The sequence below is a fragment of the Heliconius melpomene genome, chromosome 20 (genome assembly GCF_056956725.1).
Source record: "Heliconius melpomene rosina isolate 202511_hmr_F chromosome 20, ASM5695672v1, whole genome shotgun sequence".
Classification (NCBI taxonomy): domain Eukaryota; kingdom Metazoa; phylum Arthropoda; class Insecta; order Lepidoptera; family Nymphalidae; genus Heliconius; species Heliconius melpomene.
Window position 1 is genome coordinate 7,066,423 of NC_140408.1, and position 25,694 is coordinate 7,092,116.

General features: G+C 31.4%; 1 protein-coding gene and 1 long non-coding RNA gene across 7 annotated transcripts in view; both read left to right on the forward strand.

Moving 5' to 3' along the window:
* Nucleotides 1-5,869, forward strand: part of LOC146527804 (uncharacterized) — a 62,944-nt gene extending 57,075 nt beyond the window's left edge. The window contains exon 4 of the long non-coding RNA XR_014879202.1: nucleotides 5,614-5,869. This is a non-coding gene — a long non-coding RNA (uncharacterized LOC146527804). The remainder of the gene's footprint in view (nucleotides 1-5,613) is intronic.
* The window catches only part of Rbp6 (RNA-binding protein 6), a 412,235-nt gene that overhangs the window by 57,397 nt on the left and 329,144 nt on the right, over nucleotides 1-25,694 (forward strand). The window lies entirely within an intron of this gene.

The window sequence follows — 25,694 nt, forward strand, 5'->3', positions numbered from 1 at the left end:
CTACTCAACAGGCAATGCCTCCAGAATGTGCCAGAAAATGTGAAACGGTGTTTCTTAGCACTAGGATCTCTATGTCTACCCTGCTGTGAGCAGGATACAATGTGACGCTAAAGAGTACTATATTCCTTTGATTTTAAACATTATGAAAAAAGGTAGAGACTTTAGAAGCGGTAGACAGTACATTATATCCGTGTTAGGAAACACGCCTAAAACTTGCACACTTAAAACCTTATATAACAATGTAATCTTATAAACGGAAGACCCATTGTCTTTTAGGGAATTCAGAGAGAAAATGAAGGGTGAACACAAAAGCTATATATAAAAGGGTTGGAGTGCATCCGCTGTAAGGACGTTATTTAATATGGAATATTTAGAATTTTGCACATTCTTATACTATAATTCGAAATAATTAATTCAAAGTAACAATTGCTAGTATTAGAAAATGATTTTTAATTGCATCAATTGTCTATAATTGATAGGAAATCACGAGCAAATTGTAAACGATCCGTTATTGTGTTTTTGTTTGCACAATACAAAAAAATATTGTGAAATTCTACTTCCATTGAAGGCTTCATATGTAAGATAATAGAGTAAAAACCCAACGGAAGCGTTTATATTGATCACGTTTTTCATTTTAAAATATTATGTACCCGTGTCCTTTACAAAATGTTTAACTTTACATGCATATTATTATTTTTATATGAAAGAGTCGAGAGAATTCGTACCAATTTCAGGATTTAACCAAGTCAAGGGGAAGTGTAACTTACAAAAGTTAACAAATTTAAGTTTCCCCATATATGTACTTATTTTATGTGAAAAGAACTATAAATATAATCTTGTGATTTTTTTTTTTCAATCTCGAGATAAATAAATGGCCTTGACAGACGGACTACAATTTATTCCTATTTTTACCTATTAAGGTACGGAGTCCTAAAAACAAAATTGATTATGAAAGTAGGCATAATTATTCAATATATTGGGTATTTAGGTAAAAAGTGTTTTTAATAACAATAGAATTCAACTACAATTAACCTATTCAAAAAAAAAATTAACTAAATATCAAATCGAATATTATTGACGCATTTTAAGTATACCATTGATTCAATTAACCACCACTACCATCGTTTAAATAATTAAAAAAGTCATTTTAATTTTAAAACAGTAAGGAAACACCCTAAATTAAAGACAAGTTGTAAGTAGCCTATTAAATATTTTAACTTGTAACAAGCTAAAGGAGAACTCCAAGAAGTTTTTTCATATGAGCTAAGTATCGGAACAAACCACCATCAAAGTTAAAGGCGGCCATTAAAGCGGCAGTAAATCTTGCTAATAGACGACTTTGTTGCGATATTAGTACTAATTTAAATTTTGTTTAATTATCGACTATAAAATTACGATGTCCGGTAAGCTAGTTTCTATTTTGTAAGAAATGGAAGAAGTTATTTTTTTGTTAAGGAAAATTTCTTTGTTTTAATTGTCTGTTAATTATGTTGCGAAAGAAATTCGTGAGGCCAGTGACACGTGATTGTACACGCGACAGGTTCTGGGTTCGATTCCTTCTCGAGATAATGAAATATTTAATATTCTCTTCTCTTTTAGTAATATTGGTTCTGGTATCGAGGCAAGGTGTAACGTTGAGTTCCGCCATCCAACACGCAATTCCTTTAAAATTTGGCTGTACGGGGAAGTGTCTTAATGGGAACGGAATATCTTAGCACTAGGTTCCCAAGTTCCCTCTGAAATAATTTTATTTTATTGGATTTATAAAAAGATTTCGTGGATAAAAATAATTACGTAATAAAATAAAAAAAATCATACATTTAGAATTTTGTGAATACAATTTAAAAGCTTGAATATATCAATACGTACCTTTACAAAATATCATATATTTTCAGAGATATTATACATGCTTTGTTACGGGCTTAGGGGGTATTATATTATGATAGGATAAAACCCCAATCTCTTTTTGTTGCCTTTCCAAAGATAATTGTAGTGGCTTCCTATGCCCTTTTTTTTTGATAAATGAGATATATTCAAATAAATATTCATTATTTGAAGCTTCACAGTGCGTAAATTATTTTTATGAAAGCTTTTGTTTTATGGAGATTTAAATTTTCAAAACAGTATTAATCCGTTAGCAATTCAGAGTTTTAATAAAGAATGCTTTAATTTATGTAACTATAATATATGGACGTTATTTTTTAGGATTCCGTGCCTAAATGGTAAAACGGGATTGTGACCATGAACCGTGATAATAAAGTCGGTTTAAAAAATAGAATAAAATAAATATTTAAGGGGACTTCCATATGTTGTATAGGAGCCCTACGTCTTACGAGCCTGTAGTTAAACCAACGTCCGCGAGTCCAACTCGCACTTGGCCAGGTTTTTTTTTATTATCTCAAAAGTATATGCTAGATTTCAATAGAAGACATACTCGTAGATATACTAGCGATAAGTCACTCTGTTGAAAGATCTTCCTTTAATTTAAATATATTCAGCTATACATATTTAACCAGCGGTGCGGGATGGTTTTGCGTTGGTTTAATAGGATTTTGTACTAATCTTCTTCATTTAGAAAGCTTATTAAATTAAATACGTGCAAGTATTTATTTCGGATGTGCGTGTTCTTAGATGTTTAATATTTTTTAAAGTATATTCTAGTAACATCATATAGAGAACATAATTAGTAATTTAATTTATTAATTAGTAATCGAGTATATTTAGTAGATTTTATACATTTTTGGAAACCTGACGTTTCGAACAGTGCAGTAGACCGTGGTCACGGGAAGACAACCCTGTTTGTTTACCCATGACCACGGACTACTACAAAATGTCCGAAAAGTCGGTTAAAATTGTGCGTTTCGGTTTTACCCTGTACCCCGCATAAGCAGGATAGGCCTCTCTCACTTTCCCCCTAATTTTTGATATATTGCGTGTTGAATGGCGGACAAAGCTGGGTTTTATCTATTATCGAAGTAGGAAAGAGCGGAAATCGAACCCGATATCGACCCGCTGTTCCGATGCACCACTACGGCCTCGATATAGTCTTAACGATTACACTACGTTTCTAAGTCCATTTAAAGATATTTCCATTAAATCGATAAGATTAATAAAGATGCTATCACGCTATATACATGTTTTCATATGTCTCATAAGATTTATTACGATCTACAGTCTCCTACCACCGTCACCACGATCGACGTCACGTCCACGCATTGGCCGCGCCCGCGTCCCGCGTCACGCCGCGTGACCGTATGCTTATCACGCAAATGATAATATAATTGCTATTGACGTTATTCTCAATCAGTGCACTCTATTCTATAAGATAGATTTGGTTGAGAGAATGAATGATGCGGTTGAGAATTGCTTGTATTTTTCCATTGATTTCATTGTGTTTATTTTAGCTATTCTTTTATTGAAAAAAGTGTTGTTATACGTAAAGTATAGATAGAAATAAAAGTAAAGTAATTAGCACACTGAGAATTTGGTGAATTTTTATTTTTTTTAATTTGAATTAATTTTGTTTTTTAGTAATAAAACTTTTATTAAGTCAGATAGGCAATTGTAAAATAAACGTTGCGTGTAAACTACAGAAAAAAATTGCTGCAAAATATAAAAAAAATATATATGACACTACAAAGGAAACTTAACAAAATATTATAAGTTTAGTAAAAAAAAAAACAAGAAAATTGGCGGCATATTATTATGATCTTTAAATAATGTTTTTCCCGTCCATGCGTCACCGGACGATAGCCCAGTTGGCCGTCGCAGTCATCATGTGACCGCTAATTCCCGTTATTTTCCAATGTCTAAATCTAATGGCTACTGACTTTAGTCTTAAATTAACTCTCACGTGCCATGTGTTACTTACTTTGAGTTTCATAATATTGTTTTTAAGATTAGTAGTTAGCTTGTTTGTTTAGCTACACGCTGTATCACGCACATATCAGGGTAGGCAGAGGGAACCTAAAGTTAAGGCACTCTGTACCCCACTTTCCACCGAATTCTGAAGGCATTGCTTGTTGAGTGGAGGAACTGAACGCTGCGTTTTACCAGGGCGATGGAATAAAAATATTAAATATTCAATTTCTTCGAGCGGTAATCGAACCCACACCTTGACAAGTGTACAGTCGCCCTAATAATATTAGTATAAATGAGAATATACATAGATGCTTCCTTATTAAATTTGTAAATATTGTATATTTTGTAGTTATTAAACTATGTAAGAGTATGTTTAAAACCCGATCAACCGTTGCTCATTTTAAGTACAATTATTAACTTTCAAGCTAATATAAGCCATAACGTGTTCTAGGAAATGTTATTGTTCTACACTCGATTTCACTCTAATGGCTGTAAAAGCGTCGTGCCTTGTTGCTTTCAGTGTTTTCATAACAGATGTTAGTGCCCCAAGTCCTCGTTAAAATGACCTCGATAAACAGTTAAACGAATGAGGTGAAAGCTAAAAATGTAATAATATAGCTAATTCTACGTAATTTAAAGTCACTGTGAAAGTGTTCGCCCCGTCGTATCTAATTTTAACAGATGTAAGAAGGAAAGAGTAAATTAATTTTTGTATTTCTCGGTTTTCTACTAGTATTTGTATTAAGTTAGGTACTATATTGTAATTAGAGAAGTTTATGAAAAATATATTGGTTTGTAGATTATAAGAATATAATTTTATTTTATTTTATTCAATACTAGCGCCCCCCCGTGACTTTGTACGCTTGGACTTTACGAAACAATGTTAATTAAATTGTTTGTTTTTGTTTTAGTAGCGTGTAACACTAGAATTATTATGCACTTGAAAAAATACAGTTATTTTGAATTCACAGTTCTAACTGTGAATTCACTTTAATTTTATTTCTATATATAAAAAAAACATAATTTAATATAAACTACGTCGTAGCGCACTTTCGACTTTTCTACTACTACATATGTTGGTATAGATTCTATTCCAACCTGGAGGAATAACTTACATTTGAATATAGGTTGTGCTATTGCAATATGTAAGGGACAAAAACAAAGAGTACAGTTATTTAATACTATGACAGTCTACTGTGTAATATGTGAAATAAGCGTGAATATTAATAGAATAACTGTATTTTTTTTTAATATAATTTAATAATAATATAAATTTTTAAGCTTAAACCAATAAATTATTTCCCTGTAAAAATTTGAAGCAACAACCCCACTCATAAATAGCAAGGTGTGAATTACTATTTTATAAAAAATAATAATAAATCATATTAAAATTAAATATAATATACACATGGTATTTATATTACATGTAATTTGTTTAAAATAATGATAATGAATTCAAAGTGTTTCGGGTATATGGAGAATGGTTAAGATGCGTCTCATTACGTCGGGGCGTTTGATAAATGAGCTTATTGGAAAACGCCTTGGCACGCCTCCGCCGTCACGGTGACAGTTTATAAATGAGTTTTATATAGTCTATTCACACCTAAGCTTCATCTGATAAGCGATCAGGAATAGGGCTTAAAATGTCGATTCCTTTTATTCATTTTGCAACAAGACCAACTAAGACGGCTGGTTGAAATGTTTGGCGAGTGTCCAGTGCTGTAAATTAACGCAATTGTCTTTTATTTTCAGGTAAATCGCCGAAAGATACGGAGACAAGCGGTTCCTTGAGATTTGTTGGCCGCTTTTCGCCATCGCGTGACATCTGATACATCTAATGCTTTATTTGGCAAAATTTGTGTTAGAATGCTAAATAAATTTGAGACTGAGTTACGTTCTACTGTTTTGCATCTAGTTAATGTGGACGGAAATATAAGCATGTTGAACAACGTTTGTTGGAAAACTTATGTAAATTTTTGAGAATAAATGAAATTCTTTATTAGAATTACTTAGTAGGTTTTCTTTCACCAACTTTTCATTCCAATTCTTTTTTTTTTATATATATGAACTAATAAGTTAAGTATTTTATCTTATAGTTGTTTTAAGTTCGCCTCTCCTTCCTTAAATCCATTCCTAAGTAGTTATAGTAACAGTAGCATAGAAAATAGAATTAGAAATTAATTTTACATTACACAATTAGCGTTTAATCTAATTAATAATTAAATTACAAAAAAGACTTAAAATTTAGTTAACACAAAGCAAGTTAGTGCTGGCTTTTAAATGAGTATTGCCAAACTCTAATACAACGCGCACTCGTCGTTGTCTGAAGTGGTTTTGGCAACCGAGCAAACGTCTGTTCGACTTAATCACGCTACACCTTCACCAGGTCTACTCGTAAGTGCAAGCAAAACTCATAATGAGTAGAAAACGACGTGAGTCCCGACATAGTAAGTTTAATGCTTGTAGTGGTGTTTTACAAAGGCTATGATATCTTGCAACGGTCTAATTAAGCCGTCATTAAAGTTTACCATAAATCAAAAGTTTGTTTAAGTAATCGCGTAGATTCTTAGCCCTGTAGTGTACTTGTTAGTTATTCATTAGATGGTAATAACGCGATGTGTGCTCGTGTGTGTTTATTTTATTTTGTTTTGGACAATTGTAACTGATATATATGTATATGTACAAAAATAAATAAGTTCTTTTTTCATAGATGCGACTTATTATTAGTATTTAATAGAAAAATAAAAATATACATTACATACATTAATGATTTTGATTTAATATCGTTTTACAAAAGTGTTAAAATCGGATGTTTTTGTATATGAAACTAACATCATATACTCATAGTAGATATACGAATAGAACAGCTAGTGCCGTGACAGCTATCACATTCAGTAACAACTGTCCATCAACGATAAAAGTATTTAGTGATCAACAGGCATCAAAATTTGAAAACTACCTAGGGGCTAGAGTAATAAATTTGTTGGGCTGTCGCTGCCAAGTGGCGACCATTCTCGATTGTATTTTGATTCGTTGATTGAAGAGTTCCATTCGTTTCAGTCTGCACGAACTGCTAGTCTAATTGCCATCGAAGCCAGGATATACTTTGCACATTTATGAATAGCTTTAGCTTCCACCTACGTACTCTACGTACTCGTAATACGTTTTCTGTAGACTAGGCTTACGTTTGTGTGACATATGAAAGATTGTAGGCGATAGATTTGATGTGTTAAGTACGTTTTCAATTTTAAAATTCATATTTTTGATATAAATTTTACATTTAAAAATATTAAAGCTTGAATCATCAAATCATAAGGATTAAGAATAGAGTCATATCAATAATTATTTTTTATTATTCGTCGAATCATTTAAATTTGCTTAATTGTAATATAAATTTAGGATTTAGTTATAGAAGTTTAGTCAGTGTTTTACTTCAACACTATTTCTTTCTACGCTGCTATAATTATAAATATCAATGTAAAATTAAGTTATTTTCCTAGCTCACAGGTTAAAACTTATTTCTAAGTGTAGCCAATCTTAATATCTTCATGCTGAACGTAGCCATACATGCCTATCGTATAGTGACGTCGAGGAGTGCATGATTGTGAGCCCGGAGTGACAAGAAGTGCTTCACAAGGGATTGTAGGACTCGACCCGAGCGCCCTAGTTTTACAACTTCTTCGATTTACTAAGATACATTTATACAATGTTGCGCCTTATTTTTCTTCAAGACTTCAACATTCGTTACTATAGTATAATTTCCATACAATATACCTATCATAAAAATATTACTTTAGGTAGATTACCTTTTCAGTACACAAAATATTTTACTGGTAATTACGTTTATTCATGTTATCTTTGTAAAATTCTAAAACAATGAGTCCTCTCTTTAGACAAATCTTATAACTGCCATTTGATTCTATTAGCGCAAATAAAGGTAAGGTTTAATTGAACAATTATTTTAATATCTTTTGTAATTACAGTATTCTATTCATAGGCTTATCACTTCTAATTTAGAGTTATTTAAATATTTTAGATAAATTACCGTCATTGTAGTGATATCTGGTAAAATATTGTTTTGATTATAAATATTACCATTCTCTCGAATTGCAGGGAGGGTAAATTGATTTTAGAAGTTTATATTAAAAAAAGGTTTTTGTTATACTATTATTGATTACTCAGATTTTTTTAAAAATATATATTATCTATATATATAAAAGGACTTGTCCTCACTGACTGAGGTAAGACGCACGCACAGCCGTAACCGCTGTGCGTAGAAACGTTAAATTTAGACAAAAGTTTACTTTCGTAATCTGGACATCCACTAAGAAGGGATTTTGAAAAATTTTAACCCTAAAGGGGTGAAATAGGGGTTCAAAGTTTGTATGGAGAAAATTTTAAATCGGCACCGATTTTTATAAAATCTGAAATTTAGATTTTTAAAAGTATTTAATTGAACACGTGTTTCATCGTTTTGTAGAATTCTCCCCCTAAGGGTGCAAATAAGGGGTTGAAAGTTTGTATGGAAAAATCTTTAAAACGCCACCGATTATTATAAAATTTGAGATTTAGACTCTTAAAAATATTTAATTGAACATGTGTTTCATGGTTTTCTAGAATTCACCCCCGAAGGGTGCAAATAAGGGGTTGAAAGTTTGTATGGAAAACTCTTTAAATCGCCACCGATTTTTATAAAATTTGAAATTTAGACTCTTAAAAATATTTCATTGAACACATGTTTCATGGGTTATGAGAATTCACCCTTAAATACGCAAGCGAAGCTGCGCGCGTCCGCTAGTAGTCATATAAAGATGTTTTATATCCAATAAGACGAATATAGGTTCTTATAGAATTCCATTTAAAACTACACTACATGTGCTCTCAAACAAGTTTTAGTTTCGAAACGTATGACAAAAGGGGTAAAAAATCCTTGCACTTCAGCATGAGAACGGCTTCGTGTGCAAGTGGCAGCCGTGCAGCTATTCAGTGTTCGAAGACACTTAAAAAATCTTTGACAGGCACTTACATAGAGCATTGGCTCTGCTACGCTCCCTCCTTTGCTCACTTTAAATCCGCTTTGTCTCCTTGAAAAAGTTGGTTTTTTCTACTCCAGAATAACCACACGGGTAAGCAAACTTAACGGAAGTGGATGTTTGGTTATCTATTTTCTTATTTAGATAAGATTGGATACAATTATATTGTTATTCATATATTAATTAAAAAAATCGATTCTTTTTAAATGATTTTCAAATTCAACAATACCAGGAATGGTGTAATCTAAGTGTTACGATTATTACATAGTGTAGAATTTAACTTTAAAAACTCTACACGGCCTAAAATTTGTAAGTTAAGTAGGTATATCTTTCCATACTTATGTACGTATACTACATAGGAATATGTAATAATAATTTTGAAATCTTCCATTTGTTAGAAAAACTCATTCTATTTTTGTTATATAGCAAGATATTAAGTGTTTTATTAAAGAAATCGCTTAAAAAAATAAAATTATCGTATAATATCACAGTGAATAGAAATATAATTAATATAAGCCTATATTTTAAGCGAGGTCAGTTGTGGCGCAGGGGCACAGAAATGGTACTGTAAACGCGACAGGAAGTGGGTTCGATTTCCATTCCAAAAAAAATAATATTAAATATTTCCATTTCCTTGCTTTGGTAATAAGGCAAAGCGCGGCATTGAGGTGTGCCGTTCCACACTCAAAGCAAAATTCCAGCACAACGCCAGCCGAAAGTGTGGAATGGAATTGTCTTAATATAGTGTCTTAAACTAGGTTCCCAGGTTCCCTCAGCCTACCTTGGTATGTGCGGGATATAGTGTGAAGCAAGAAAAATATTCTAACAAATCATGACAAATCATTCCTCCTTACATCAGGGCCGTGTATTTATGCACTAGGTCGCATAACTAATTTATAAGCTCGGTGCAAGGCAAGCTGTGACGCCATTCACCGAATGTGAATAGTACTTATTGCTTTAATTAAGTATATGAGCATCTAATATTTTGATTAATTTTCATATATTTTAGGTGATTACAAAATAAATTAATGCCCATTTAATAAACTTTCCATATTATTAGGTTAATATCTTCATTTGATTTTTTGCAAAGTTTTTACCAATTTTAAAGAAAATGTGGTATCATTAAAATTAGTAAAAACTACGCAAAATTTTTGGTGTGGTGTGGTGGTAGTTCTAAATATATCACTTAATTTAATTAAACGCGCCTATTGTAATGCAAATTATTAAAGTTTTTCCAATTTAACTATACAAAATGGCTTCCATTACTTAGAGCGCATTGTCTTTAGTAGTGTGAATGTGTAAAGGAAACATTTGTGTATTTTTTATGTATGACATTATATGGATATTGCTTATTTTCAATTATTAAAATAGTTAAGATTTTTTTTTAATAAATATATATTTTTAATAAGGTTCGCTTAAATTTACACACATAGTTGTTTTGAAGGGGCTCTACTTTTTATATTTTTAGCTGACAAAGTTAGGGTAGAAAAGTCATATATAAATTTGTATTGACGAAAAAATTGTAGATAAAACTGTACAATTTGGACTATAACTATGTTTCTAGGGCAGTAAAAGAAAAATAATTTGGTTCTCGTTATTACTACATTTATGTTGTTTTCGCGTGTTTAATATGAATTTACAAAGAACTGTTAAAGTTATAAAATATTTTATTTAAATAAAATATATAGAGCAGTATATCACTATCATTAAAATCAGTGTCAAAAATGTGATAAGAGCAATCAGTCATCGAGATAATATACTATGTATAAATCTTCGAAGATAAGAAGTAGGTTAAAAAGTAGATTTAAAAATAGCCATTTTTAAAATAATCCACAACTTGTAAAATCTCATTTTATTTTTGTAATATACTCATAGCGCGCATAGTAATAGCGTAAAAACATTTTTATTTATAATTTCACGTGACATCTAGATGAATAGCAATAGCAATGTATTGTAATTTAAAAATGAATTCTTTGTTGTCAGGTTCTAGATAGTGGTAATTAATTATTATTAACAATATGTGGGGATTTCCTTTAAAATATAGTTCTGCTTTTAATTATATTATAGGAATTATTATATTTGAATTAATTATATCATTATTTTCAAAATAAGATTGTAAAGAGACTCTACAATGTTATTCGTTTATTATTATTGTAATATGTGTAAATTATTTGCTACATTTTATTTCTGGTAAAATTATAACGTGAGTTCAATTTAGTACTGGTGTTTTTAGTACTGGTGTACACTTTACTGGTGTTTACCAAATATTTTCAAATTTATAAGTCTATAAGTAATTAATATATTTTAATGTTATATTCATAAGATCTAGTTATATATATATATATGAGAAATTTCATAATAGATACAAAAAAAAATAGAAAATGAAGACTTCTAATGCAATGAAAACTTAATATAATATTTCCAATGCACAGACTGCACGACTGCATCACGGTAAACTGACGTTAGGTCCACCGCTAGTATTAACATGTTTCATTAATAACGGGATAGATGGCGTTGTGAAAAATTATGGCCACCATTTTTATGGAGCTTGGATAGCTGAGGAAACGACTGCAACAATGATTTGGGTTGAAAGATTTTACTGTTTTTTAATATACTCGTAATAAAGACGATTTTCGTGTAATTTGGCATGATTCAATATGGCGGGATGGGTTTAAGGTTTTATTTTTTCAATAGTGTAAATATATGAATTGAATATATAGAAAGTGTTAATATACAAATAGATTGAAAATTTATATTTAATTTACAATTATTAATTAGAATATCAATACATTTATGAGGACATCATTGTGACGAAGTTGGAGGGTGTGTGTAAAGGCGATAGTTGAGATTAGATTTCCACTCAAAAGAATAAATGATTTTGATTTCTCGGAGAACGGAGTGTATTGGCACTAGACTATTGTTTGTATACGTCCTCGTATGTAAAGTGTTTTATTTAATTACAAAAAATATTTATTCAATCAGAAAAGTTAAATAGACATTAACAAAAACCACACTCAAAAAAGCTTAATCTAATTTTAATCTAATCTAATTAAAATCAAAAATAAATATTTCATACATGTTTTTTGACGCGTAGAGGTGATAAGATAGAGTTCCAAATTAATACGATTTTTCTTACCATACCTTACCTTAACGCAAGTTTGTTATCAGTGCATTGATAAGAATTTCAACTTCGATTTATTCTCTTTTTATCTCAAGGTAATACTTGCTAATATATTATCGTCGTACATTATACTGTATTATGTGTGATGTTCAGAACGACACTGCATTTGTTACAGGCAGCCATGACGTTCACCATCTGGCGAACGTCCTGGTGCATCTTGTAACAGACACACTTGTATAAAAAACACGTTCTTACCGCGTCATTATGAAGTAACTTGAAACGAGAAGTGGCTATAGCTTTACAAAATTTATGAAATTACAATAAACACACATAAATACCAATAAACAATATTTCTTTCATTTCTTGAATTTTTATTACTGAATATTTTTTTATCTTAGGTATCTTAAAATTTAAGAGGACAATTCGGTATCAAGGTCAAGTGTTACTCTTATTTTTATTACTTTGAATAATGTTCCTTGCCATTGTAATTCATATGCTTTTTCATCTATTTATTAACTTTGTAGGTATAACTAGTAGCGGCCCGCAATTTCAGTTGCGTGGACTTTATGACCATTTTCATACTTTTTTCATTTATTACTCGAATTGCTGACTCTGTCATATATTCTAGATCTTTAATTTTTGTCAATAGAAAATACTTACTCGATTAAGGCCGGCAGCATTGTTTCGTGTCGTATACTGTAGTTGACTCATTGTAGTTCTATATTAGGCTAGTGCCAGTCCTAAACCCATCTAGTAGTTTAGAAGATGTGTGCTTACAAACAGCCAGACAGAAAAAATCGTATATAATATATTTTTTTACTTATCTAGAACATAATGTTTTGTATCTATAATTTATGTTTAAAACTATAATTTCTATGATATATATCATTATGTAAAATAAAATAGATATATTATATATTTGTGGCATTTCTAAAGTTCTTAAACCAACAAAGCACTATGAAACCTAATCACTTTGTATAAGCGGATTCAATTAAACAGCACAGAAAGTAGCTTGGCTGTGCCAAAAATTTTACATGACTCATTGTACTCTAACTTTATTAATTAAAACAGCTTTAAAGTGGATGTATATTTTCTATAAGACTTTTGTTAATTTAGCTTTTAATTTATAATATGTAATTTTAATATTTTTCTGAATATATACATAAATATACAAGACAATATAAGAGACATTATTGACCATAAGAATATTAATTGAATATAGTGAAATACAATTGTGAGAATAAACAAAATACAAATATATATATATATATATATATATATTTTTTAAATGTTATTCCACTCTTAGAGAGGAAGGAGGAAACATACTAAAAAAAGTATAAAAACTGCGTAGCGGGATTTCAATCCGCGCCTTTTGGAAACCGCCGATGCGCTCTGACATCTAAGCCGTACGTTAAAAAAATTATACGCTTTCTATAAAAAATATAAATATATTTGTATGGAAGTAAAATAAAATCTTTATATTTTTAAGTGAATCTTAAAATAACGAATAAAAAGATTGTCACTACAATTCTCATTTAAAAATAAAAATCGTGAATTGTGTAAATCTGATAAATTTTTAAATTTAACCGTCCCCTACAGTAAATGTGTAAAGAAATTCAGAAAAGATTTCATTATTGAGGTCAAAATTACGAAATTGTTACCATGATAATCTTAGCAACAGTTAAGAACATCCTGATTTTTCAATTCCCTTATGATAATATTGCCTTTTTATTAATTTGTGAGGAAAGATATTTTCATAAAACAACAAATTTAATAAAGTGGCCGTCAACGTTGAATAATTCAGGTGCGGTGGAACCTGGTACATTATTTATGATGATGGCATGTCGTAAGAGACATCCATCTACCTTTGCTGTGGTTTTGCATCTTGGGCACGTATTTGCAATATCGGAGACTTGATGCAGTCTTAAAATTGCTTCGTCAGGTAAAAGATGGCAGAGCTTTGTGATTAAGCATCAAAACAAATATCCCGGACCCTCGGTTATGAGCCAATAAATAATTACTGTCTTCCAAGGATTAAATTCTTAGGTGGTAAGTACTATTAGTACTAGGTCTTATCGTCTCGCTTATTAAGTAAGGTTACTTCGAGGTATTTGCTAGCTAGCTATACTATAGCGCCGTTTTTGCTTCCTTAACTTTATGTATCGAATATTTCTTTGAAAATTATATAAAATGTAATGTTTCTCGATAAACTTATAATATTTTTTTTTGGAAATAGCAGTATTTTATAGATTCTACGTTTTATATGGGAGTATGTATGATATTCATACACCTTCCAATATGTGAGAAATGAAAAAGTATTAGTTGAAATCCTTCAAAGTATTATTGCTTTTTGTAGTAAGCTTTGCTTTATTGACATTTAGAACACTTAATCAACGTGGAAATAGAATTTCTTAGTAATGTTAAAGCCGGGAAACTTTTAATTACAATTTAATTTTAATTTCCTAATTGAAATGATGAAATGATCCATTCCATTTTGAGAAATTTAGACTTAAGAATATTGTATACAGTCAAAGGAAATGTTTTTGTGAAGTCTTATAATATAAAATATTTATGAAAGAAGACAGAAAATACACTATGTAATTTTAAAATTTTATGTAACAACTTTTGAAATAACTGCATTTACATATTTCAAATATTAACTTTACATAATGTTGCCATCGAAAAAAAAAAACACATATAGACTACTAAAAATCTGAGTTTTCTATGAAATATCAAAAACCAGAACTAAATCAGTTTTTAAGTTTCATTCCCATAAAAGGATTGATTAAAATAAAAACGATATATTGCCCAAATAAATAACCGAATACACGAACGAAGCTCGCGCGTTCAAGAACAACCTCATGAAATAAATAAAAGCCGCGCCCTTTGAACTATTACCAATATCTACCAAGAAATTGGTATATCGTGTACGCAATAAATAATAAAGCCGCATCGATTCCAGCGCTGCTTTGTAAATAAGTAACTACGAGTGTAGGTGAGTGTAGGTGCCTCGCCTGTTGGGAATTAGGCTCTCTATCACTAAATTACCGAACCGTGTTACTACCGTGTTTATTATTGCCTATCATATAATAAGGATATGGATGTGTTTGTTATATATATGTAATTTTATTTGAAACAAGTTGTCAGTCTGTCATGATCTCAAGATTGTGTGGATTTGCAGGTATCTTGTCCCTTGAAGCACAGAAAAAATCAGGCTTCTGAATAAATGCAATTAGAGGTACGAGCGTTTATGCATCGTTTTTGCTGCATTTTGTATGAAATTAATCGCGTAATCAAATCTATAGGGCACTTCGCGCGAACCTACAGTTATGAGATTTGGCACGAACTGAGAATTTATTGGTATTTCATATATATATTTCATTGAGGATATAGTATTTAAATTTATAGAAGGTTAAATAAAAAAAATATATAAAAATAATATTGAGACCAGTCGGGGCACAAAAAAACCTAAACATGTTACTTTGTCATAGGTTTTCCAACATCATTCGTATGCCCTAATTGTTTGACATCTCCTAGTCCAGGACACCAGTGTAAACCCATAATTAAGAGTCAAATAGGGCGTTGAGGGAATTACGAACGGAGCGATAGTTAACAAGCATATGCTTCTAATGAAATATTGTTATTCAAATTATATAATCTTCACGTAGATATTTCTCCATATTGTGTGATAGGTATCGAGATACTGATAAATAATTTGATAAGTAATATAATATGTAATACCAACTTCACACTGTATATAGCACACAGAGGGAACCTAAAGTTATGACACTCCGTTTTCCGCCGAATTTAGGAGGCACGGCGTGTTGAGTGGCGAAACGCCGTGCTTTGCCTTGATACCAGACTGATGAAATGAAATTATCCATTTAAATAAATATTTCATTTCCTCGAGTGGGGATCGAACCCACAATCAATCGCGTTTGTAATCACACACTTGTGCCTTTGCACCGCTACTGGCTTCATGTATTTAATATGTAACACCGTTTTCCCTTATTTAGTTCGAGTGCTAGGTAAATGTATTTTTTTAAGGTTTTTCAGTTGATCCATTTATAGATTGATGAGAAGTGGAGCTGAACGATTTTCGCATAACCAAAACTAAGAAATATTATAAATATAATTAAGAAATGTTAAAATTAACATAATATATAATTACGATCTTTTCATGAGCGCCATTTTGATGCACATTTTGCTTAGGCATGCAAATACTAACTAAACCATAACTTATTATTAAATATTATCCAGTCCTACCCAACATTTTCTTCTGTATCTTAAAAAAGTTTTATTTAACGTAGAAAAAATTGTTTTTTTTTTAAAAACTTCAATGAAGTTGAATTAAAGTAATCCCACACAATACGACGATCGTTATAATGCGAGCTTTTGGTGTATGAACGAGCAAATATTTTAAATATTCTATTTGGGAATTTTAAAAATAGCCCACTCTAAAATGGACAGGCGCTGTTACAGGCAACTTTATAAATTAAAACTTTAACAGCCAACGTTTTTAATTGCCGTTTTTTGTGTCTGTACTTGATAAATACATTCTATTAATACTTACTCATATTTTATCTTTTGTATGGATATAAATTAAACGAATTTTAATTTATGTGATGTTTTACAATAGATATAGATTGTTTTTAAGTGTGTTTTTTTTTATTTGGTTGAAAGCTAAATTGAAGGAGGAATGCAGTTTTATAATAAACTAGCGGACCCGGACGCGGCTACGCCTGCTTGAAATATAAGAATATAGAAATATAATTTCAATCTAGATGAAATGCTAAAAGTGACTATTATATTTATTTTCATAAGGATGAATATCAAAATGACGCAGTAACGAACGCGGTCGCGTAGCGACGACGATTGTTATTAACATGGCAGAATAAATTGCATGTCAAATTAGAAAGTATTTTAATTTATTAGTACATATGTATAATGTAATATTATATAGCCTATAGCACTTCTGAAGAATGAAGCTTTCATACAAAACAAAAACAAAGTAAATCGATCCAGTAGATCCAGAGATCTTAGCGTTCAAACAAACAAACAAACAAACAAACTCTTCCGCTTTATTATATTAGTATAGATTCGCTTGATGTTAGGAGCGACATTTCTTTACAATTTCAGTTCGACTCATACATTTGTAATGAAAATAATAAATGTGTAAGTAGCGCCCCACACTGGATTCGAACTTATATACCTAATTTAATTATTTGAAGATCATTAGAAAATTCAAAGCCGTTATTTCTTAACATAGTAAAAGCTATAAAGAAATATATCTTCATAAAATAAAGCTAAAAATTTCACTAAGAACGATACCGCTATTCATTAAACCGTGGTTTGCACTTCAAACAAATCAGTGTTACATTAAATAATCTGGGCAAAGACGTTTTAAAATGGAATGAAAATGAGTTGTTGTTTATGGATAAAGGTTATTCTGTTGATCCACGCTCTACGGTTCTATTAGCCTCGTTAAATTATTTAAGGCTGGGTTTAAAGAATTAAATTGTTATATATTTTTTTAATTTTATTTATTTTAAATGTTTTTTTGGGTCGTCGTATAGGTAAACGCGACAGGTAGTGGGTTCGATTTTACTCGAAGAAATGAAATATTTCATATTTTTATTTTTTTGTTATGGTGACGAGGCCAAATGCGGCGTTGAGTTCCACCAATTAATACGCAATGCCTCCAAAATTTAGCGGAAAATGGGGAACGGAGTATCTTAACACTAGGTTCACTTTGCATACCTTACGGTGTGTGGGATACAGCGTGACAAACAAAAATATAACTTTTTTAGGTCTTTATGGCAATCCCTACCCTTTCATTATGGCAAGCGATGCGCCATTTGTTCTGGTGACGAGGCCAAACGCGGCGTTGAGTTCCACCAATACGCAATGCCTCCAAAATTTAGCGCAAAATGGGGAACGGAGTATCTTAATACTAGGTTTCCTTTGCATACCTTACGGTGTGTGGGATACAGCGGGACAAACAAAAATATAACTTTTTTAGCTCTTTATGGCAATCCCTACCCTTTCATTATGGCAAGCGATGCGTTCACGTAAAGTATGAAATAATAAAATTAGCATTATACTTTACTAGTGGACCCGGACGCGGCTACGCCTGCTTAAACTATAAGAATATTTATTAAATATATTTTCAGTTTCCAATACAATTAGTAATAAATATAAGCTTAAATAATCAAAAAGAATAATAAGTAGTGACATATTATTAGAAAAAATGAGAAATTGAAAACCAACATAAGAAGTAAAAGTAACTAAAGGATATTCTTAATATTAGAAAAAGTACCTAGAACCCGTACCTAAAAACTACCTAAAAGGATATTTTTTGCCGGCAATATCAAATAAAATAAGAAGAGAACCAAAGTGTATTTTAAATTAATTATAAACAGCAAATAAAGTTCGAAAATGTATGAAAATTTATAAAACCATCAACGTCATCTGCCCGTTCGCGTCGGTCATACTATGCCGCCCGTAGGCTAGATCATTTCGAATCAGTGACATCTTCTTAATTATTTATTAGAATGTTATACAGTAAACTATAATTTCAATCTAGATGAAATGCTAAAAAGTGACTATTATATTTATTTTCATAAGGATGAATATCAAAATGTCGCGGTAGCGGTTGCGTAGCGACGACGGTTGTTATTAACATGGCAGAATAAATTGCATGTCAAATTAGAAAGTACTTTAAAATATATTCGTTTATATGTGTAATGTAATGTTATATAGCCTATAGCACTTCTGAAGAATGCAGCTTTCATACAAAACAAAAACAATGTAAATCGGACCGGTAGATCCAGAGATCTTAGCGTTCAAACAAACAAACAAACAAACAAACAAACAAACAAACAAACAAACAAACAAACAAACAAACTCTTCCGCTTTATTATATTAGTATAGATGTTAGACACGCGGTTTGCCGCGTTAATTATTCTATAATTAATCTAAAATACTTCTCTAAAATACCTAATATAATAATTACGCAATTATTTTTGCTGTGCTATCTTCAATAAGTACCTACAGTTATTCATAATGATTAAATTCATAGCTTGACGTAGGTCTGTGACGCACGTGTGACGATTGCGCGGTCTATTGAGGGGTTGTACATACGTAGTTGGCGGGTTATAAATAATAGTACCGCGTTCAGTAGAACTCTAGCTAGCTGTAAGCAAAGATAAATGTTTTAAACTAATCGTTGCATTTGTAATTTCTCTGTCAACCTCTAGACTGAGACGGATTCGTTTCGATGCGCTCCGTTCCTTTATTTACCTTTAAATTGCTATCATTTAATGAAGAGGAATTTAATATAATTGTGCATTGAAAATAGAATAATCGTTTTAATATTTTTTAATTATATTATTTGGCTAAAAAAGTAAGCTAGTTTTGATGTAGCAAGATTTGAATCCGCCCCTTTTAGTTTTTTTCAGAAACAAACTTCCAGAAGCACCCTTACTGGTGTTTCAGGCCTGAAATACTTATCAGAATTGCAAAATGAGCCAATTTAAAGTTGGTGCATTGCATTGAAAGTTAATGTGAGAAATCGTCTTTGTTTATTTATCTCTTTATATATAGTCTTTACTTTTTACGTAGGTACTATATTATGCTTTTTCATTATTCCTAGGTTTCTTCATTGAGTGAGAGACACTATTTAAAAGTAATGCTACTGAAAACTAGACAAACAAAAGAATTCTGTAAAATGTTATTGTCGTAATAAGTATGTATAAATTTATAGACTAAATGTAAATAGCAAATACTACTAAATATTTAAGAATAAAGAAGGATTTTATTTAAAGTAAAAAAAAATCATTTCACATCATAAAATATTCTAACATTAAAATTACAGCGCAAAAACTAGATAGGATTCTGAAACTTTGACTGAAAGTTGAAATGTAAAGGTTTAATTTCTCTGCAATGAGGCTAACAAAGCGCAGAGAGAGCATTGCAGAGACTTCGCCCGCTCGGAACGCAACGGCCCCGCAACTGCCGATATTAAAACTTATAATTAATGGCGGTCTCATGCGAATTAGTCACAATACGAAATGCGGTGAACGGTGAAACGTTACGTAATTAACAATAGAGCAATTAAGTATGGCGGCGGCGCAGTTCAGATGAAAACGAATGTTTCGCGGCGGAAGTGCCGCTCGGCCACCGCTCACTGTATTTTACTGATTCCGCTGACGAACGCTGATTCCCACCTTCCCACCTTCCCACCTTCCCACCTGGGTGAGTGGGAACCCGCCGATAGGAAGATTGCACAGCTATTTTACTTTCAAGTGCACACGAATAACGTGTGCCGATAACGTCCCGATTTACAGGCTGCTATCTAAAATTGAATTTTAAAGAAGGAAAGCGGATTTCAGGTACGCTCTTGTACTTAACTCAATGGGGTATCTATAAGTAGTTGAAATGTTTGACATTTTTATATTGGAAATAAATCAATTTAATACATAGATTAGATTAAATATTTCGAAACATAATTGGTTGAAGTCTAGTAAGCTATTTGTTTTTAAATAATTATATTCGAATATTCGAGACATATCTGAACAGAAAATATCAAAGATTTTAAGTACAAAAAGATTTGAAAAAGTAATATTTGCCTTTCAAAATGTACTTAAATATATTAAAAGGCAAGAATGTAAATTGTTAAAAACATATTTATGTAAATAGAGAATTTATAGAAGCCCATTCATTGTATTCCACGTAACCCAGTAGGCCGGGGTCATGATGAACGGTTTCATCCAGTCAACAAACTATTTATGGATGTAGCTTATTGAAGCACTAACAGCGCGTTTGTTCCTGTCGTATTTACACACGATTAGGGCAACTCAAATACATTATTGTTTCACATGTAAGCCCATTCCCTACACTCGACTCGTGGTGGTTATTGTTAGTAGGTAGGTAGGGCTACCATGTTACTGAAAATTAAATACAAATGAAACAATTGGATAAATATCTAAAATGTTTTCCTAATATTGTAATTTAAGTTCATTGTTAATAATTTTATGAATACTGTATTTTTCATTAAAAATTGTTACATATTTAGATATATTAAACGGCAAATGTCTTGAAATTTAAAATATCATGGTATTCGTATATAAATAACATGCGATTGCCCTAACCGCATTCCGCTAATAAAAACTAACGTTGTAATTGCACTCCCTTTGTTATCAATAAACAATCACTAATTGTGTTACGCGATGTTTTCACACTTAAAGCGGTAATTATGATATGATATTTTACACCATTTTACTTTATTAGTATAATTTCTCTTGGCATGTTAGCTTAATGTTTTTAGGGTTTGGTACCTTAGAAGTAAAGGAAAAACGAATCCTTTATAGGATTACTTTGTTGTCTGTCTGTCAAGACAAATTAACTCGTGAACACGTGGACGTATTAAGCTAAAACCAATATCAAATATTTATTTTTTGATTATTTATTTCTACGGTCCCTTGGAACACAAAAAAGATTAAGCTTTTAAGTTCACGCAATCAAAAGATACCAGTATATATGCATCGTTTTTGCATTTTGTATGACATTCGTCGTCGTCTTTTCGTGGAACTACAATTATGAAATTTGGCTCGAAGTGCTTACTTACAAAAAACATAGGTTCCCTGTGCCTACCTTGCTATGCGCTATATACAGCGTGAAGTTAGAATAATACAGCTCAACGCTCTTATGCTCTTTAAATTGTTACCAGAACGAGTATTAAAATAAATCATATTTAATTCCTAGCGAGAATCGAACCCCCAATAGTCACGTATACAGTCACACCTTCTTATTATTATTACCTATTTATGCGGTAATTTGAAATTATTAAATTCAATTTTCCTTTAAAACAGCGTCTAGTTGCATATAATATGTTTTAAAACTATAGCAGCCGAGTGGGCGAGTTTAAGTAAAATTTTAAATTTTCAATATACAAACTTAGCCTAGATATTACATACACAGCTCGATACCGGTGAAACAAATTGAAAAGCAAATAAAGGCTTTACGTTAAAAACGACGGGAACTTTTTCAATTACAAACTTGCGTGGCGCGCGCATAATATCTTGTGTGTAGACTGTAGAGGTTATTGGTCCTGTGAAATAATATTTGCAAGCGTATGTACGTACTCGTACAGATCTCAAATATATTTAAACTTGGATAAGAAAATAGGAAGCAATGCTACTTTCTTTGTTGTTTCCATTTAAAAATAAAATATACGTATGTAATTATTTCTATAACGTTGCTATAGTTACTTGATCAGTAACTTAGATATTTACTTTATTAGGCAATATTCGATATTGAAATATAGAATTTGAAATTGAAAATGAGTTTTCTCATTGTGGCAGCTAGTTCCGTTATCGGCCCGGACGGGAGCTACTCGTGAAAATTAAAATTTAAGAAAGGGACGAAACTTTTATCAGTTATGAACTTTCGTGACATTTCGCGAAGAATTATTATCGACTTATCTCCCGCGCAGCTCTGCAAAGCGAATTCTACTCGGCCCGTATTTATGTTTGCTGCAGCTACTTTCAATTAAAGGTACTTAGTGAGTTTTTTGAGTCCAGGTCCAGGCTTGGTCGGTGAAATTTTTAATGAAATGAATTTTACAAAATTAAAAACTATGTCCTAACGGACGAGTCGCCCACAAAAAGTTGAAGCTGAACAAGTGAAACCGCGCTTAAATTAGTCAGCATTGTATTACACCCTTGCCTCCCGCACGTTCCGTTGTAAGTTAATTAAATAAAAATACCAACGGGACTCCCCCGCGGGTGTCAAACACCAATCAACAAATAAAGAACAACCAATAAGTTAGCGAGCTATTCACAGAATCGGAAAGGTTTGATACATTGTCACGTCTCGTTTTGATTGGACGTGCTTTGATAGCGATAGCCGGGATTGCGACCGTTCCAAATTTTAATATTTTTTTTCATACTACCCTCATATTCGATTCTATCCTGTTGCGGTTAGGCAATATTTATGACGAGTTATTTTGCTTTGGAGAGTCGGCCCCGGCCGTCAGATATAACTCTATTTGCATTCGTTTATCGTGTTTTTGATTCGAGGTTTTCGCAAAATTAATTGTTTGGTTTAGGAATTTTGCATTTGACAGGAAAAATATTGTAATTGTTAATTATTTATTGTCATTTCATTTAAAATATATTTCATGATTAAAATAACGTATGGGAATTTTTTTTTTACTGGATGTGTACCAAAGTACAAATACAGTAAGTAGTAAAAATACTTTCCCAAGTGGAAATCGAACCCAAAACCGCCGCGGTGGCCTCAATTTAATTAAAACTAATTACAAGATAATAAAACGATAAACGTATTCCATTGACACTTCATGTTTCCCTACATCTTGGTACGGAAGCATAGGTGGGGCACTTCTGGTGATTTTTCACTATTTTTATAATTGGATAGACACTCCCGCCGTCCTCTTGACCGTTTTGTGCTGCAGCTTAATTTAGCTGCCAAGAGAGTTGTAGATGGTATCAGTGGATTGTCTTTTGTTTCTAAAAATCTATTGTCCGTAAAAAAATTCAGGTGAGCTTGTAAATATTTTGTGACAGTTTTTTTTTACATGTATGGAAACATATCTTTATTTATATATAGTTTTTTGAAAATTGTATTGTATAATTTAGTTTTTATTGACTAATATTTGTAACTAGGTGTAATCAAAATTAATGATTTATTTAGAGACATAGCTACTTACCAAAAAAATGTTAGATTAGAATATGCAAATAAATACTATTTTCTAATTTTATTTGTTTTGACAAATTATTATTGTTTGATATCGTTGTTTTCATGATATTAATTTAGGATATAATTAAAACATAAATATTTTACAAAGCAAGGACTGAACCTACAGCATTTAGGTACCGTAGCTTCATGATGTAGTTATTGTAGTTTTATTAAAAAAAACGTGAGCCTAAAATACATTAACAAATAGTTAAATTTAGTAAGCAATTTATTTATTATATATCTGAAAGTTATTATATTTTAAAACATTTTTATTAAAGATATCAATTTGCGTACGTAATATGTGTATTTCAATAGAATTCGCTGAACGACTGAACTAAAGGACTCAAACCTGTACATGACTTTCCATCTACCTTCATTATCCTTTGAACGTGGGTATCCTCTAGAATTCAGCGAAAAATGGGAAACGGAGAGTCATAACACTAGGTTCCCTCTGTCCTATCCTGCTTACCTATCACCTATATGTACAATTTTCTTTTAACTTTATATTGTGATGCAATAATAAAATATATTAAATGCCCTTAGGTCACGTTAGTCTTTGCTTCAAGTAGATGACATTTCATTCATTATAGTACTGAATGCGATCTCTTGGATAAAGCGGTACTAATTATTTCCGTGCCATCTCGACATCGAAATACGGTTGCGCATACATTTTTTTATCGATCATATTTATTTTCTTACGCTACATAAATCTCCAAAAGAATAAATAATAAATGAATTAAAACCGAAAACGTGGAAACTATGTTTTTTTAATTTTATAAAAAAAGAAAATGTTCAAGGGAAACGAACACGTAATTACTATTTTTATGATCTTTAACAAAGACCTAAAATGCTTAAAGAAATGCTAGAGACCTTTCTAGAGGCCGTGGTAAAGGGGTACAGAACGATTCCTACTCCGGGAATGAGTTATTTTCATTTCCTTGCCTTGAATTATATAGGAAATTGTCCAAAATTTTGGGAAGAACGAAGTGACTTATCACTAGTATTTATTGGCTATACCTACATAAGTTGTAATGACATTGTTTTATGATATGTCACTAAGCACAATTATTTCAATGATAACATAGATCATCTTAACGTCCCATAATAATAATTAGAAATATGTGACGTGGTCAAACTCCAGTTTATAAATAATAGTACAGCAGGTGCATCACAACAGAGAAATACATTACAATCGCCATCACATAGCAGATGTCAGTGGAAGCAAGAATATCTAGTCTATTTAAAACGGCAAACATAATAAAATAAACGTAAAATCCTCTATACGACAAATCAGAGATTAAGTTAACCGAGTGTGCCTTATTTAGATAAGAAGTAGGTCTCACGAGTTGCATCTTTGTGAGTTTTTCCTTTGTCTTATCTCGGGTACCACTCAACAGATTGTCGCAAAATATTCTGCTTGAGAATAAGAATTTTCTTTTTTAAAATTGAAAATGCGTCATACAAAAAGTGTATATATACCTCTACTTACATTATAAACAGTTATTATATAAGATGTATTGTGTTTCGTTTCTACTATGTAAAAATATTTTTTTGTACTAAGGTGCTTTAATCTTAAAAGATATAGTAGTAGGAGAGAAAGAGATAATAGTAGGTAGAGGGGACCTAGTGTTAAAACACTCCGTTCCCCACTTTCCGATTAGGATAATGATACAAATAATAAATTTACTTAATAAACGCAACAGTATTTTGGGGTAGGCCTTATCTTACGAGACCTTAGTGTATCTAATAGGTGAATGTTGTCAAAGCAAGAAATTATGCTGCGTTTGGTACATAAAGGTAATTATTAGAAATACCAGATTTACGGAGTTATCCGATTATCGTAAGGGCCATGATCCAAAAACCTCATATCTTTTTCATATGACGATGATATTAGGAAAATATATTCTTTAAAATCTTTA